Source organism: Mandrillus leucophaeus, unplaced genomic scaffold, assembly GCF_000951045.1.
Source record: "Mandrillus leucophaeus isolate KB7577 unplaced genomic scaffold, Mleu.le_1.0 Scaffold146, whole genome shotgun sequence".
NCBI classification, from domain to species: Eukaryota; Metazoa; Chordata; class Mammalia; order Primates; family Cercopithecidae; genus Mandrillus; species Mandrillus leucophaeus.
The window spans coordinates 4,550,803-4,567,366 of record NW_012101432.1 but is presented as its reverse complement, the minus strand read 5'-3'; positions in this window follow the sequence as shown (position 1 = coordinate 4,567,366).

Genomic DNA, 16,564 nt, shown 5'->3' with positions numbered 1-16,564 from the left:
ACTAACAAGACTAATAAAGAAGAAACGAGAGAAGAATCAAATAGATGCAATAAAAAATGATAAAGGGGATATCACCACTGACCCCACAGAAATACAAACTACCATCAGAGAATACTATAAATACCTCTATGCAAATAAACTAGAAAATCTAGAAGAAATGGATAAATTTCTGGACACACACACCCTCCCAAGACTAAACCAGAAAGAAGTTGAATCTCTGAATAGACCAATAGCAGGCTCTGAAATTGAGGCAATAATTAATAGTCTACTGACCAAAAGAAGTCCAGGACCAGATGGATTCATAGTCAAATTCCACCAGAGGTACAAAGAGGAGCTGGTACCATTCCTTCTGAAACTATTACAAACAATAGAAAAAGAGGGAATCCTCCCTAACTCATTTTATGAAACCAACATCATCCTGGTACCAAAGGCTGGCAGAGACACACACACAAAAAAAGAGAATTTTAGACCAGTATCTCTGATGAACATCAATGCGAAAATCCTCAATAAAATACTGGCAAACCGAATCCAGCAGCACATCAAAAGCTTATCCACCACAATAAAGTTGGCTTCATCCCTGGGATCCAAGGCTTGTTCAACATATACAAATCAATAAATGTAATACATCACATAAACACAATCAATGACAAAAACGACATGATTATCTCAATAGATGCAGAAAAGATCTTCGACAAAATTCAGCAGCGCTTCAGGCTAAAAACTCTCAATAAACTAGGTATTGATGGAACATATCTCAAAATAATAAGAGCTATTTATGACAAACGCACAGCCAATATCATATTGAATAGGCAAAAACTGGAAGCTTTCCATTTGAAAACTGACACGAGACAAGGATGCCCTCTCTCACCACTCCTATTCAACATAGTATTGGAAGTTCTGGCCAGGACAATCGGGCAGGAGAAAGAAATAAAGGGTATTCAATTAGGAAAAGAGGAAGTCAAAATGTCTCTGTTTGCAGATGACATGATTGTATATTTAGAAAACCCCATCATCTCAGCCCAAAATTTCCTTAAGCTGATAAACAACTTCAGCAAAGTCTCAGCATACAAAATCAATGTGCAAAAATCACAAGCATTCTTATACACCAGTAACAGACAAACAGAGAGCCAAATCATGAGTGAACTCCCATTTATAATTGTTACAAAGAGAATAAAAGACCTAGGAATCTGACTTACAAGGGATGTGAAGGACCTCTTCAAGGAGAACTACAAACCACTGCTCAATGAAATAAAAGAGGACCCAAAAAATGGAAGAATATTCCATACTCATGGATAAGAAGAATCAATATTGTGAAAATGGCCACACTGCCCAAAGTAATTTATAGATTCAATGCCATTCCCCCCACATCAAGCTATCAATGACTTTCTTCACAGAATTGGAAAAAACTACTTTAAACTTCATACGGAACCAAAAAAGAGACCACATTGCCAAGACAATCCTAAGCAAAAAGAGCAAAGCTGAAGGCATCATGCAACCCAACTCCAAACTATATGACAAGGCTACAGTAGTATACTGTATACCAAAACAGCATGATACTGGTACCAAAACAGATATATAGACCAATGGAATAGAACAGAGGTCTCTGAAATAACACCACACATCTAAAACCAACTGACCTTTGACAAACCTGACAAAAACAAGAAATGGGGAAAGGATTCCCTATTTAATAAATGGTGTTGGGAAAACTGACTAGCCATAAGTAGAAACCTGAAACTGGATCCCTTCCTTACACCTTATACAAAAATTCATTCAAGATGGATTAGAGACTTAAATGTTAGACCTAAAACCATAAAAACCCTAGAATAAAACCTAGGCAATACCATTCAGGACATAGGCATGTGCAAAGATTTCATGACTAAAATACCAAAAGCAATGGCAACAAAAGCCAAAATAGACAAATGGAATCTAATTAAACCAAAGAGCTTCTGCACAGCAAAAGACATTACCATCAGAGTGAGCAGGCACCCTACAGAATGGGAGAAAATTTTTGCAATCTACCCATCTGACAAACATCTAATATCCAGAATCTACAAAGAACTCAAACAAATTTACAAGAAAAAAACAACCCCATCAAAAAGTGGCCAAAGGATTTGAACAGATACTTCTCAAAAGAAGACATCTATGCAGCCAATGGACACACGAAAAATTGCTCATCATCACTGGTCATCCGAGAAATGCAAATCAAAACCACAGTGAGATACCATCTCACGCCAGTTAGAATGGCAATCATTAAAAAGTCAGGAAAACAGCAGATGCTGGAGAGGATGTGGATAAATAGGAATGCTTTTATACTGTTGGTGGGAGTGTAAATTAGTTCAGCCATTGTGGAAGACAGTGTGGCGATTCCTCAAGGATCTAGAACTAGAATTACCATTTGACCCAGCAATACCATTACTGGATATATAACCAAAGGATTATAAATTATGCTACTATAAAGATATATGCACACGTATGTTTATTGCGGTACTATTCACAATAGCAAAGACTTGGAACCAACCCAAATGTCCATCAATGATAGGCTGGATTAAGAAAATGTGGCACACATACACCTTTTTTATGCAGCCTTAAAAAAGGATGAGTTCATGTCCTTTGCAGGGACATGGATGAAGGGAAACCACCATTCCCAGCAAACTATCACAAAGACAGAAAATCAAACACTGCGTGTTCTCACTCATAGGTGGGAATTGAACAATGAGATCACTTGGACACAGGATGGGGAACATCACACACCGGGGACTGTCGGGAGGTGGGGGGCTGGGGGAGGGATAGCATTGGGAGAAATACCTAATATAAATGGTGAGTTGTTGGGTGCAGCAAACCAACATGGCACATGTATAGCTATGTATCAAACCTGCATGTTGTGCACATGTACCCTAGAACTTAAAGCATAATAAAATAAAATAAAAATCAGGAAAAAAAAGACAGGAACAATTCTCCCCAATATGAATTCCTGTTAGAATTTGAGACAAAATGAGAATAATACAACATTAATAGGTGAAAAGTTCAGAAAGAATAGGAAGGCAATGTATGGAGTCCTATAAGCAATGCTATCTCTTGTCAGACAAAAAGTGGGAAAGACCATGGAAAATAATCTGAAAACCTAATGTGTTGATTATTTATTCAACGTATCAGTTATAAAGTACATTCTGGTGCTGATAATAGAAGTCCAGGCTTCTGTCTCTTATAAAAGAAGTACAGCGGTTGATCAACCAAAGCTGGTATGGGGGTTTCATTGTCATCATGAGCCCAGGTCCTTTGGTCTTTCTGATCCAACATCTTTAAAACTGCCTCACGATCTGAGAAGACTACTGCAGCTCTAGTCATCATAGTCACCCTCCAGGAAACAGAAGAGAGGAAGATGGCTTGGGACAGAAGAATTTTCACAGAAATCACACCCAGCAGTTTCCACTAATACCTCATTGTTCATTGATGTTGGTAAGGAAGGCTGAGTGATATGTTTTTTTACTTGCTCAATGTTAGGAAGGAAGATAGAAAAGATGAACACAGGACAGCCCATTTTATAACACTTGTGTTGGACACAAAGATTAGTTATATTCTTTTGTCTGACAGAATATAAAACTCCAACTGTAGCTGTTTTTTCCTTTACATAATGATAATAGCAAAAACTAACCACAGTGTTTAGCACATGCCAGGCAGTGTTTTAATTACTTAACCTGTACTAGTTTATATACTTCTCACAATAACCCCATTGAAGCTGGAAACCATCATTCTTAGCAAACTGACACAGGAATAGAAAACTAAACACTGCATGTTCTCACTCATAAGTGGAAGCTGAACAATGAGAACACATGGACACAGGGAGGGGAACATCACACACCGGGGGCTGTCGCCAGGCTGGAGGGGAATAAGGGAGGGATAGCATTAGGAGAAATACCTAATGTAGATGATGGGTTGACGGGTACAGCAAACCACCATGGCACGTGTATACCTGTGTAACAAACCTGCACGTTCTGCACTTGTATCCCAGAACTTAAAGTATAATAATAATAAAAGGTATATTTTATCCTGGTTTATACTCAAAAAATTAAAACACAAAGAGTTTAAGAAATTTGCTCATGGGTGCAGTGGCTCATGCCTGTAATCCCAACACTTTGAGAGGCCGAGGTGGGCAGATCACAAGGTCAGTAGATCGAGACCATCTTGGCCACCATGGTGAAACACCGTCTCTACTAAAATACAAAAAATTAGCCAGGCGTGGTGGCATACACCAATAATCCCAGCTACTTGGGAGGCTGAGGCAGGAGAATTGCTTGAATCCAGGAGGCAGAGGTTGCAGTGAGTCGAGATTGTGCCAGAGCAATCCAGCCTGGTGACAGAGAGAGACTCTGTCTCGAAAACATAAAAAATACAAATAAATAAATAAAATAATAAATTAATTAATTTAATTTAAAAAATATTTTCTCAAATTAATAGGACTGGCAAGTGTCAGAATCAGGATTTGAATCCAAGTAGTCCATTTGATTCTGTAGAATAAAAAGCTGTGAGTGAAATAGTGTTTTTTAAATAAAAAATAAATGATATCTCCAAAACAAAAATATGACCCAGAAAAGAATAACTGTTCTGAAAATTACAGTATTTTATTGATGCCATCCATATTTTTTTTCTCCATGGCAATGATCTATTACTTTCTTCTTTAAACTTTTCTGAATTCTTCAAAATCCCCATAATGGATGGGGATTGCTTTTGTAATGAGAAAGAAAACATGTTTACTAAAATAAGGAAATATGGAAACTAAAATATGGAAAATATATTTAATCTGTAAGTCTGACAACAAGTATTAAAAATATCAGCTTGAGAGAACACCGCATAGTACTCTTCATAAATGCTGACACCACCCAACCATAGATGCATGCAAAGCTATGTCAGTTAATGAACTTAAATGTAATTCTCTCTAAAGGCAAATACTGTTGATCAACAAGCTCTCTCTAAGTAATTATCAACTTAAATGCTAGATGTTTAAACAATGTGCATTAAATTCATCTTGACCAGTCACAAATTCTAATAACAATATTTATTGGAGATACCACATTGTGGTTCAACAGTCCTTAAAGAATATTTCAGTCAAACTGTCAAAGAATGGGGAGGAAAAAGGCCAAAAGGTATGATGTGGGGAGAAGGAGAATTTTCTATGGTGAATAAGGCTAAATTTTGCTTAATGGCTAATTTTATCACTCTCAATGTGATAAAGACAAAATCTTTGTGCTAATGGAAAAGAAAAGAAAAAAAGGTTCTGGTAACAACTAAAAGGGTGGCTGACTAAGCATTGTACAAGAATACACTTTGTTTTATAGGTCTTTAATGCAGAGCCATTACAATATAAGCAGTGACAATTTAACATTATTGAACCTAAATTTGGGGTTTAGGTCTTTTACATCAACAACAAAACAAGACCAATAAAACAAGACATAAAAAAAAAACCTTTCCAAGAATTGATTCTGTTGCAAGACCTATTCAATTATAGAACTCTTAAGAACTGAGAATGTTTTTAGAAAAAACAAACTATTCTACTTCACCCTCAAATTATAGACCTTATGGAAAGAGAATTACTGACAACTGGGGATATGAATCAGAATATTTAAACACTAGGGAGGCAGTGGACACATGAGTTTCTGGGTTTTGTACATTAGACGGAATTAGATGGAGAATAGAACGTGAATCAGAGGGTGAGAAGTCAAGTAGGTCATAAAAAGGCCAATCTCCTCTTCCAAAGAAGAACACACAGTCAGGGGACACTGAGAGGCAAGAACGGCTGAATATCTGAAAGTTCAGAGTTCACGTTCAGTATATCTAATAAACAAAACAAAACTTCAGATGCTTATTTGAATCTTCTACAAATCACCTGAGTTTACAAAACTGAGCATGTGCAGCTGCCAAGAATACCAGCTCTCTTGGGAGACTGCTGGTCCTTCTATGTCTCCTCCAAGCAGAACTACTCGAATCTGAGCTTATCTGGGGACTTCTCTGGGCCCTCCTTCTGGTCAGAAACTAGAAATCAAAGATATCAATTTCAATTCAACTGCAAGAGGTCTGTGCATAATATTTTACTTTCTTAAAAGGTTTTGAAGGAAACTCTTAGTTTATTGTATTTCACTCATGCTTATTAAAAAATGAAACAATACTCTTTTTTATTTTGTCAGATATTTTTTAATGAATGTCAAAGAACCACGCTTTCTAGGAAAGCACTCAGTTGGCATCTAAAATTAATTCCATAGAATATTCTGAACCAAATATGATATGTGGTTTCTGTGCTCTTTTCATTTTCGTTGTTTAAAAGAAGACAAAATGGGAACATAAAAATGTTTCTTCCTCACTTGTTCTAAACAAAGCCTTTATTGATATACACATGAAACAAAACTTCCCTTACTTTAGAAACTTTTGTGGATACTTTCTATATTTCTGAAGTAGAGTGGTAGGGCAAAAATTGTTGTGTAGGAGACACCAGGAGGTATCTCTCTCAGCAGCAAAAGAACTGAGGTGAGTCTATGAATTTAGGCACCATTTGTAAAATCACCCTGTTTTTCCATTTTCAAGCATTGTTCCATTTTCTCACTGTTGTTTGAGGAAGTGATCTTATCTGTTAGACATGAGTGTCTTCAAAGGAAATCATTAGAGGGAACATCTGAAGTTCAACATCTTGCCCCTTGTTGGTGGGGCTGTTCATGGAGGATAGCAGTTGTTCCCCAATATCTTCTTCCCCTTCTTCCACAGTAATTGAAGTCTTAGCTATGCAGATGTATTCCCAGAGAAAAAGACTATCTTTCTCAGCCTCCCTTATAGTGAAGGGGACTAGTTACTAAGTTTTGACCAATAACATATGAGCAGACATTTGCTTTGGCAATCTCCGTGAACTTTCCCTAAAACACAGGTGCTGAGAACACCTTGCCTCTTTTCCAATTCTTCAACTAAGCCTGGACTATGGAATGTGGGCAGGACCATCTTAGACTCTGATGATAATAACTATTCTCTTAGAGGCAGAGAGAGAGACTGGAAGAAGGCTGGATCCCTGAGGATTTTGAAAAGTAGACACTAGTAAAACTTTCAGACTTTTCTGTGGAGGCTAAAAACACTTCACATCACACTTCACGCTGTTTCCTGAACATGTTAAGCATCCTACTGCCCCAGCACCATTACACTTGCCCTTCCCTGTGCTTGAATCTCCTCACCTCAATATATCTGTATTAGTCCATTTTCACGCTGCTATAAAGAACTGCCCAAGACTGGATAATTTACAAAGAAAAGAGGTTTAATTGACTCACAGTTCTGCACGGCTGGGGAGGCCTCAGAAAACTTAGAATCATGGTGGAAGGTGAAGGGGAAGCAAGGCACGTGTTACATGGTGGCAGGCGAGAGAAGAACGTGTGAAGGAGGAGATGTCAAACACTTGTAAAACCATCAGATCTCATGAGAATTCACTCACTATCATGAGAACAGTATGGGGGCAACTGCCCCCATGATCCAATCACTTCCCATCAGGTCCCTCCCTCAACATGTGGAGATTATGGGGATTACAATTCAAGATGAAATTAGGGTGGGGACACAGAGCCAGACCATATCAATATCTTTTTGACTTGGTCCTTTATTCACATGTCCTTTCTCAAATAGTTTTGCACAAGGGAGTTCCCTAGTCACCCCATTTGAATCACAACCCTACCCCCATTATTTCTGTTTCTCCTTCCCTGCTTTATTTCCTTTTCAGAACTTACCAACTAATACACCATATGTTTTTCTATTTATCTTGTTTACTATCTGTCTCCCCTACAAAAATATCTGGCTCAGCAAGGAAAAAAAAATTACCAATAGCTCACATATCCTATAAATGTTTGTCAAATGAATGAAACCAGTCAGGTGTGCAGAAATGACAAAATGAAGTGCAGAGATGACAAAAATAATCATGATGGAGTGAAGTTAATCACATGTGCTTTTCTGATTCACATTCCACAAATACTTTCTGAATGCCTGATATGTGCCAAGCATTAACAAGTTACCTTTCCATGTAACATCTAGTATAATCCCAATGAGAACGTACTTCAGCAGGTGTTAGTATCCTATTTTTACCGATGAGGAATCTGACATGTAAAAGAGCATTTTGAGCAAGTTACTGAAGCAAGTAAGACAAGGATTTTCATAGAGAATGATCACCAGACTGGGTTATCTCTAATTCATGAAAAGAAACGAGGCAGGAGAAGTCAGGAGAGGGGCATCTGCACCAGCATCTAAAACTAAAATGAGATATAAATAACAAAGCCTTAAACAGGGCCTCTTCTTCGTTCTGTACTCAGGTTAAATAGGTAAACTGAAGAAAATTTCTATAAGTAAATTTGCACAATAATCTTAAGAAAATTGCAGTCACTAATAAAATACATAAGGATGTATCATAGTTAATAAGCGTATCTAGACCAGTCTTTTAAAAAACACAATCATAGCTGTGCCCCTCACATCTGCACTGGTTAGCAATCTCCTAGATAAGCATCTTCTAAGAGTGAAAATGAATGAAAGTGAGCAAAAACAAATAAAGCACAACTTTCAAGTTACTTTTATGTCTTCAGTTACAATAATAATTAAATCTTTTATTTTATTCTTATCCAAAAATTCATAAGCAGTATATTTTTAAAACCAGGCATTTGTTTGCTCTCCTTATATGTGTTCTTTATAAATACATGTGTGCAGATAAATACATATAAAAGAAATAAAATGCTTGTAGCATTAAACCTTCTTCAGATTAATAAAACAGTATCTGAATATTCACATTATGTTAACATCATTTCAAAATTCTTCCTCAGTTTATTTGGGCAGGAGCAGAACATGTGAAAAGAGAACAGATATTTCAGCCAAATAGAAGTAGATTCAAATCTACTAGTGATATAATCACAGATAAATCATTGAACATTAATCACTAGTCAGTACTTTCCCTACTAGCAAAATGAGAAAGAGAATATCTACCTTGCAAGGATTCCTACTTACGAGGAATAGAAATAACAACATATGCAACATGGCTAGCATGTGCCTAGCTCAGCATGGATGTTCAACAAATGCTAATCAGCATTATAATAGTTCTGAAAAGATAGTCCATCCCTCTCCTTTCATAAGAGGTCAATAATTACATTTCCTCTTTTTTTCCTGCAAATCCTTAGGGAAACAATATATCTCGGATTTCCCAGATTCAGATAATAGATTAGTTCTTGGAACTTATTCTTCACAATGCTTTATTTGGTACAATATTCAAACCCAGCCTTCAAAAATATTAGCCTTTTTTCTTTGATCAAATAATCTAACCCACAAAATATAATTCTATCAGAAGTTCTATAGAAAAAAAATGATGGGAACTATATGAAATCTGAAAACTTTGCAAGAACCTGACCACAGATGTGAATATCTCTTCCATAAACATATTTATTCCCTTTCATACTGAATAATATTCCAGATGTTTTTGGGCAACACTCCTCCAGTGCAGCTGGCATCTACAGCAGTGTACCTGGGATGTTCTGACACTTCAGTCATTCTAAGAGATGTGCTAAATGAAATTGCGTGCAAGATGTTCATCTGGGCTATCGGCAGTTAGCTGATTAAAATGAAATGATTACTGGAGAAATTGAGAAATGGCCATTTAAGCATGTGTTCATGGTACATAAAAGAACAGTATTAGATATTAGTAAGAAACTTGTTTTCAAAGTGCCATTTGTTTTGAAAGTGCCACTATAGCAAAGAAATACACTCCAAGGAAATTCATTAGATTACATGTTTGTAATTTGGTCTTTGGGTAATGTAATCATACTAGACTTTGCCCCAAATGTTCCTTCAATGAATGAGTTCAAGGATAAATGGCCCAATATTTTGTTCCAAAGAACTAAAATAGTGAATTCAAGATTAAACTATTTTATACAATCTAAATATAAAAGCTGTAACAATGAATGTTGTTTTTGTAAAAATTTGGCATGATGGAGGCAGTTTTTAACTGCTAATTCCTCCACCTGTATACAAATTATTTCCTATTCTGACTGTTCATCGACAATGATCCAGTCCAATTGCTATATATTGTCAACTTTTTGATATTTATTGGGTCTTCCCATCAGCATTTCAGGTGGTTCAAGTCTCTACAAGCTTATTAAAGTCAAATGCTTTCGTCAAACATGTGACCCCATACTCCCCTTTATCCCCTATCCCTGGCTGTCTTTTCTCATCTAAAATTTAGATGATTTAAGCCCTCTACAATTATATCCATAAAATAACACCTGAATACTCATAATATTACTAACATTATTTCAAAATTCTTCCCTGGTTTATTTAAGTAGCAGCCATGGGTCTTTTTTAAGAAAAGGCCTACATTCACTCTCCCCTCCACTTTACAGCTTCACACACACACACACACACACACACACACACACAGACACACACAAAGTGTTGTCATCAAAGTCACCAGAGAACTGTTGTTGCCAAAGGACAGGGGACTACTTCCATTTGACCTCTTATTTCTCACAATCATTTAGTCGCTTGTACCAGGAAACCCTCTCTTTGCTTCATTTCCATGACAGCTCACCTTTCTGGCTTCTATGCTACCTCCCTTAATCCTTCTTTTCTGCCTTATTTTCACATTTGTCTTCTTCTATCTATTCCTTCCCGTTTGGTTCTTAGTGCTCTTCTCTACAACCCTCCTTGAGAAATCATCCATTCCCATGGCAACAGTTAGTGACTCCTAGTCATCACTGTCCACCACCCCACACCTTCGGTTCTCCCTGTGTTCCCTGTTTCAGGCAACAGCATCACCATAAACCCAGTTGCTCACTGGAAGAATAAGAGTTACTTTAACTCCTTTATTTCCCTCACTCCCCATATCCAGTACATGGCCAGGTTCTATTGTTCCTGTTTCCTAAATACCTCTTGAATCCATTTACCTCTTTCCTTCCCTTTAGCCAGAATACCACCCTCTCCTTTCTCAATGACTGCAGCAGTCTAACTAGTCTTTCTGCTTCCCACTTTTGCTTCAGGTGCACTCCTATTTATTCTTTTACCATGTAAAAATTTACATTGTTTAGATCCTCTTAAATTCGTTTGAGTGACAATCTTCTTCCTAAAACACAGAATCTTTCTAAAATCAAGTTGCTACCATGCTTAAAATGCCTCAACAGAGTCCTCTTGCCGCCATAATGAAGTCTGTATCAGCACTGTTATATCAGAGGCCTGGTGACTTGTAAACTAGGTTTAACTTCCCAACATCATCTCCTTCATTGACTTCACAGTCCAGTGGGCTGTAGTGAACTAATTGCAATCAAACCCACATGACACAGTCTCCTGCACTTTTCAATGCTACACATGCTGTCTTCTGTCAGAATGCTCTTCCTCCAACTCTCATTTCACCAGCACCTATTCTTCTTTCTCTACTAACATGTCACCTGCTTCCTTCTCTGACCACCTCATTCCCAATCCTAGATTAGATATTCTTCCTGTGAATGTGCCTATCTCCCTTGACTCACAGCACTCTAGCACTTACCTCATTGTGTTTTAGTTACCCATTTGCCACCTCCCTCCTCCACACACCCACTAGATTGTAAACTGTTTTCAGGCAATGACAGTGTGTAGTTCTTTCTTGCATCCCCAGCACACTGTATGGTCCTGACACAAAGTCAGTACTTGATAATATTCACTGAGTGTAGAAATCCTTGCATGACAAGAATGACCAGTTGGAAATTGGCCCCCAGATTTATGATATTTTCCCACTACTACTTTATATCAACCTTCTCTCCAACCAAAACAAACTATGGCACAGTATAGTCATGACTTTCTCTGCCTTTCAACTGTTAAAGTACTTTCAGCCCAATTCATATTCCATGTCCTCCTTGAGTCCTAAAATAATTTCTCAAATCTAACATACAATTTTCTTCTAAGTGTTCATATAATGCTTTCATACCTTTGTGACTTCTTTTAGAACAGAAACACCTATAAATCTATGCCTTAGTCCCTAACAGGTCATCAGTATAATCAAATGTTAAATCACTAAGTTTAGGATGGTTTGTTACACGGTAATAGACAACCAGAAACATTTATGGAGTGCCTACTATGTTCTAAGCATCCTTTCTAGCATGTTCCTCCATATTCTTACAAACACTGATATTATCAGAGTTTTCATTGTTGACAATCTGACAGTTGTGAAATGGCATTTATTTAGGTTTTAATTTGCATTCTTACCATGAAGTTCAGCTCCTTTCCACATGTTTGTTGCCATTCAGGTTTATTCTTTTGTGAATTACTTGCTCATGATTTCGCCCATTTTTGTTACATCGTTTGCTTTGATGTTAATGATTCACAGGAGTCTCATATAATATTACCAAACACCAGTCCTCTGTAGGTTGCAAGTATTGTAAATATCTTTTCCCAATTTTTGACGTGTCATTTCCCTCTCTTTATGTTGTCTTGATAAAGAGAAGTTTTATATCTGTTTTTTAAGGTTTATCCTTCTTCCTTTCTCCTTACCTTTCTCTTCCACTTCTTTTTCTTCTTCTCTCCTCTTCTTCCATAGCCTCAGCTCATTACAATAGTTCTCATATTTTTCTGCAATGCATTCTAAAGTTTTGCTTTTGACATATAAACTCTTGATCCACCTCAAATTTACTCATTCATTTATATTGATACGGTTTGATTTAAGGATCCATTTTTTAACCCTAAAAGAACCTTTTGTTTGCATTGATCAGACTATCCTTTCCCCAGTGACCTTCAATACAAGCTCTTCGGTCTATCAGGTATCCATCAATAAATGGCTCTGTTTCTGTACTCCCTACACTATTCTGTTGGTTGATTTGATTATTCTTGTGCCAATATCAAGTTGTTAAAATTACTATTTTGAAGTAATTTTTCATATTGGGTAGGGGAAGCCACTTCATCTTCAGAAGTACCAGTATTCCTGGCCCTTTCTTCTTCCATGTGAATTTTAGAATTAGTTTGTAAAGTTTCATAAAAAAACCTTTCTGGAACTTAGGTTTGGTGGCATGTAAAAATGAAATTAACCTGGGTGAATTTAGCAAACTGGATAAACTTTTATAATAGTTTGTCTATGGATTCTTTAGGGTCTTCAATGTGGACAAATGTTTCATCTGTGAATGAATGTATGAAAGCTATGTATCTTCCTTACCATTCCTTACTTTTGATAAAAGAAAAACTTCAGCTGAATTAAGTTTAAAGGAGTTTAATTGTGCAATGAAGGATTTGCAAATCTGGCAGCCCCCAGAATCACAGCAGATTCACAGAGACTCCAGGGGTCCATGGTCAGAACAAACGTATAGACAAAAAAAGGTAAAGTGACATGCAAGAATCAGAAGTGAGGTAGAGAAACAGTGGGATTGGTTACAGCTCAACATTTGCCTTATATGAACACGGTTTAAACGTTCAGCAGTCTATGAGTGGTTGAAGTATAGCTGCTGAGATTGGCCAGCACTCAGTAATTGTTACAGGTGCATACTATTTAGGATTTCAATTTTGTCTGACTTTTAAGCTAGGTTACAGTTTATCCACAAGAACTCGAATATAGAAGTACAGAGTCCTTCTCAGGCCATATTTAGTTTGCTTTAACACACTTTTCTTGTGTATTTTACTGTACAAACTGAAACTTCATGGACAATGTTGAATGGGTATAAAGTGTGGTAGTACTGATCTTGCTTTGTTCATGTTTTCAAAGAGAATGCTTGTAATGTTTCTTTGTTAGTATGATATTTATTCTAGATTTTTTGTAGATATTATTATCAGGTTAGAAAAGTCTCCCTTTTATTTTTAGTTTTCTATGAATTTTATCATGAAATGTTGTTGAACTTAAATGAATGCTATTACTGTATTTAATGAAATGTTTATAATTTTTCCTTTAATCTGTTAATTTTTAAATTCAGTAATAGATTTTCTAATGTTGACTAACTTGCATTTCTGAAATAAGGCTAGAGTTCATGTTTTAATCATGTCTGAATTCATTTTATAAATATGTTGTTTAAAATTTTACCATCTATAGTTAAGAATAAATTAACTTTTAATTTTTCTTCCTCATACTATTCACTTTTGGTTTCAATATTAAGGTTATATACTAGGTATGTAATATTAGTTTGTGTAAGATAGGAACAACATGATTATTGATTGCTTCAAGAACTCAAAGGTAAAATTATCTGGGCTCTTTATAGGAAGGCATTTGATCTCTGATTCAAAATGTTAATGGTTATAGACTATTAAGTTTTCTATTTAGCCTTGAATCAATTTTGTTGATTTGTATCATCCAGAAATGTATCTATTCCACCTTTGTTTCAAAAGTATTATAAAGGTTTTCATAATACTCTTTTCCTTTTTAGTGTCTGCTACATCTATAATTATATCTGCTTTTTTATTCATAATATTGCTCATTTCTTCTCTCCTTTTAAACTCAAGTTGTCTTTTGTAAGGGAATGTATCATACTTTTTTATCCAAGTAACTAATCTTTAGTTTTATTGATCCTGTATTTTATATCTTTATGTTCATTTCATCCATTTCTGCTCCCATCTTATTTCCTTTCATCCATATTCTCTACATTTAGATTGTAGTATTTTGTATTTGAATGCTTAGCTTGTTTATTTTCAAATGGTCTTTTTAAATATGAATATTTAAAGCTGCAAATTTCTTACCAAGTATAGCTTTAACTGCATCTCATGAGTTTTAATATGTAGAATTTCCATTTTTGTAGAATCCAAATTTTTTCCTAAATTTCATCATAATTTTTTAATACACGAGTTATGTAGAAATATATTTCTAAATTTCAAAATACATTCAGAGATGTGTAATGGATTTCCAGCTTTACTGAATTATGGTCAGTGTAGGTGATCTGTAAGAAATCCCTTTTCTATAATTTTTTGAGATTTGCTTAATGGTCTAGTATATGGACAATTTTATAAAAGTTCTCCATATGCTTGAAAATGATGTGTATTCTTTCATTGTTAGATCAATTTTCTAAGAATAACCATTAGATTAAGCATGGTATTTATCATAATTTTTCATCAATGTAGATCCAACAACTTCTGAAACAGATGTGTGAATATCTCATCATGATGACATATTTGTCTTTCATCCTACTTTAACTTTTCTGTATACGTTTCAATACCATAATATTAATTACATACAATCTCACTTATAAATCCAATTTTAATCAACATTTAAGAGGCCTTGTGAGCTCTAGCAATGTTCCCCCAACTTGAAAATCTAAATCGTTTGGTGTTAATGTGGCTTTCTAGTTTTCTTTTGGCCAGTATTTACCTAGTGTAGCTTTTCTCCATCCTTTCACATTCTACCTCCCTGTGTTGCTATATTTTTGGTGTGTTTGCTGTAAACAGAGTATGGCTACGTTTTGTTTTGTTCTGTTTATTCAGTCTGACAAACTTCGTCTGTTAACTAGAGCGTTTAGTCCATTTACATCGATTGAGATTGCTGTTGTATTTGGAATCATTTCTCCCAATTTATTGTATACACTTTATGTGACCTATTTGTTCTGGATTTCTTTTGCTATATTTTTTGACTTCTTTTAGGTTGAGATTTTTTCTTTTCTTTATTTCTTATTAATGACTTAGATGTGTTATGCTCTATTTCTGTACCTTTAATGTTTCCTATATAGTCTAACATTTATATATAACATTTTTAGTTTAATCACCTCTTTGTATTTCTGGTAAATTATACAAAAACTTTAGAACACTAACCTGTATCACTTCTTTCTTGTTTGATATGCAATTACTATCTAGCATTTTAGTTTTTTTCTTGACTTTAATCCAACATAATAGACATTTTGTTACTATTTTATAAAGTAAACTATTTTTATTAAAAATCTGTCATTTTCTTTACTCACCATTTCTTCTTGCATCAGATTTTTCTTTTGGGATTCCTTTTCTTCTAAAAGTTCACTGTCTAAAATGTCCTAACTGAAGATCTGTATATAATAAATGCTCCTGATCTTATATTTTGAATTCAAATTATACTTACGTTGCTCTCAGCTCTGAGATATTATTTCACTCTATGTAACTCTAGTTTGACATTTATTTTTCTCAGTATTTGATGACATTATTCCACTAATTTCTAATTTCCATTGATGTTGTTGAAAATCAGTTATCAATATCACTCTCATTCATTTTTTATTATTTGTCTTGTCCCTCTGGCTGCTCTCAAGATCCTATCTTTATATTTAGTGTTACACAAATTTACTGCCACAAGACTACACATTTACACAGCTTAGAATTCATCAGGTTTCCTGAATCTAAGAATTTTAATACAATTCTGGAAAATTTTCATTCATCATCTCTTTGAATACTGGTAACCAATATTCCCTTTGAGAAGGATACTGCGTTACATATTTGTTGCACCTTCTCACTCTTTCAAGTTTCTTCATCTCTCTCCATATTTTCTAGGTATTTTCCTGACCTATCATCTAGAATACTAATTCTCTTTATTAGTCCATTTTGATTATAAAATATAATATACATACAAAAATGTATAAAACACAAGACGGTTTTAAAACTTACTTCATGAACCCCCATCTAA